The sequence below is a fragment of the Phyllobates terribilis genome, unplaced genomic scaffold (assembly GCF_046119375.1).
Source record: "Phyllobates terribilis strain yellow unplaced genomic scaffold, ASM4611937v1 Scaffold_3__8_contigs__length_932513732, whole genome shotgun sequence".
Taxonomy (NCBI): domain Eukaryota; kingdom Metazoa; phylum Chordata; class Amphibia; order Anura; family Dendrobatidae; genus Phyllobates; species Phyllobates terribilis.
Genome location: NW_027362763.1, coordinates 4,031,776 through 4,034,349, shown reverse-complemented (window position 1 = coordinate 4,034,349; position 2,574 = coordinate 4,031,776). Strand labels below are relative to the sequence as shown.

Genomic DNA, 2,574 nt, shown 5'->3' with positions numbered 1-2,574 from the left:
CAGCTAGAAGCCCAATATTTTTTCAGAGGTAGATGCAGAAAAAAATATATTCAGTTTGCAACCTGATGGAGGTCAGTATAGATGGACTAATACAACAAGTACCACACACAGCTAGAAGCCCAATATTTTTTCAGAGGTAGATGCAGAAAAAAATATATTCAGTTTGCAACCTGATGGAGGTCTGTATAGATGGATTAATAGAACAAGTCCCACACACAGCTAGAAGCCCAATATTTTTTCAGAGGTAGATGCAGAAAAAAATATATTCAGTTTGCAACCTGATGGAGGTCTGTATAGATGGATTAATAGAACAAGTCCCACACACAGCTAGAAGCCCAATATTTTTTCAGAGGTAGATGCAGAAAAAAATATATTCAGTTTGCAACCTGATGGAGGTCTGTATAGATGGATTAATAGAACAAGTCCCACACACAGCTAGAAGCCCAATATTTTTTCAGAGGTAGATGCAGAAAAAAATATATTCAGTTTGCAACCTGATGGAGGTCTGTATAGATGGATTAATAGAACAAGTCCCACACACAGCTAGAAGCCCAATATTTTTTCAGAGGTAGATGAAGAAAAAAATATATGCAGTTTGCAAACTGATGGAGGTCAGTATAGATGGACTAATACAACAAGTCCCACACACAGCTAGAAGCCCAATATTTTTTCAGAGCTAGATGCAGAAAAAAATTATATTCAATTTGCAACCTGATGGAGGTCAGTATAGATGGACTAATAGAATGATGCTATGCCCAAAATATTTTACTTCACTAGGTGCAGTAAAAAAATTGGTATTCTATACACAGGTGGTATATCTTGCAACATAGATAGGCTACTCCACTGACTAACACACTCTGCAATAGGCCAAAAAGGATTAGCTTTGCTAGATTCAGCCAAATGCTGTGAAAAAAACTTGCACAGCACTGGCACAGACCTGCCTGGCAAAAACTGATAAGAACTGATGTAACCTAGTCCTGAAAAGGACTCCAATTACAATTAGTCTTTACTCCCACAATCTATCTATTTAAGAGCACAGACCTGCCTGATAAAAGTCGTAGGAAATGCTGTAACCTAGTCCTTAAAAGGACTGCAATCACAACTATTCCCTACTCCCAAGCTATCTGTAGATTTGTGCGAAAATTGGATTGAAATTAACTGCTGCAGCAGTGAGAAAATGGTGGCGACGGGGAAAATGGCTTGGTCTTATAGGGCAAGGACATGTGACATACACTGCCAATGACACATGCCCTTGCTTGTGTGAAAAAAAGCACTTCGCTCCGTGTGTGCGCTGCTGATGGGCTGACAGATTGCGCCTCCCCACTGCAAATGCGGGAAAGAGAAAAAAAAATGGAGATCTTCATTGTTCCTGCAGAGATCCATCCCCTGCCCCTCCCCCCACCCCGCTGTACACTCAAACTGCGTATTAACATTAATTTTCATCATTACTGAGAAAAAATCCAGTTATGATTTTGGTGCACGAACAGTTATCGAACATAACCTCGAACAGCCGAATTTTTCTCAAATTGTTCGTGTTCGCCGAACGGCTCGAACACCGCCCAAAACAGCTCGAATTTGAGATTGGCGAACAGTTCGAGTAGAACAACGCTCATCTCTACTGAAGAGCAGAAGATCAGTTAGATGAGACAGTTGAAAAAAATCTAAGAAATATTCTCTTCAATTTTTTTCTCATTTTCGTGGTTGCTAAACTCTAAGAAGAAAGAAGAGCCTGAGACTTAACACGAAAAATTAAAACAGACTAAAAGCATCACCAAATGTGAAAAACAATTCATGCCTTGGCCAGGAATCGAACCCGGGTCAACTACTTGGAAGGCAGCAATTCTCACCACTATACCACCAACACTTACAGAATCCATGTTTTTTTCTTACATTTTCTGCACTAACAATACGAAATTATTAGTAAAAAGTAAGACGTGCCAGGAAAAAAAAACCCGCATAAGTATTGCATTAACCAGGAATCAATCGCAGGTCAACTGCTTGGAAGGCAGGTTTGCTCACCACTATACCAAAAATGCTTAAGGTACCCAGCATTTTTTTCACATTTTCTGCACTAACCCTTCAAAATTGTTAGTAAAAATTATGACGTGCCTGAAAAAAAAACACACCTATGTTTTGCATTGGCCTGGAATCAAACCCGGGTCAACTGCTTGGAAGGCAGCTATGCTCACCACTATACCACCAATGCTTACAGGATAAGCTTTTTTTTTTACATTTTCTGCACTAACATTACAAAATAGTTTGCAAAATGTATGATATGCCAGAAATAAAACTACATAAGTATTGCATTGGCTGGGAATCGAACCCGGGTCAACTGCTTGGGAAGCAGCTATGCTCACCACTATACCACCAATGCATGAACCAACTTGACTGGTTTGGGATTATGGCTGTTAAACCTGCTAAAGTTTTACTTAAAAAAAGGAGGACTGAATATGTCTTGAAAGAGCCAATTACTAAAAAGTTTAAAAACAAGGCAAAGCATTGTCCAAAACTCAAAGATGAATTCTTGTGAATCAGCTATGGAGCTTTTCCGCCAATTCTTACAATTCTCTCAAT

At 39.2% G+C, this 2,574-nt stretch overlaps 1 non-coding gene across 1 annotated transcript; it reads right to left on the bottom strand.

Annotated features, from left to right (window-relative positions):
* Positions 1–2,302: 2,302 nt before the first annotated feature.
* On the bottom strand, positions 2,303–2,374 carry TRNAG-CCC (transfer RNA glycine (anticodon CCC)). The gene has a single exon. It is a non-coding gene; the product is annotated as a tRNA-Gly (tRNA).
* Between the last annotated feature and the right edge of the window lie 200 nt (positions 2,375–2,574).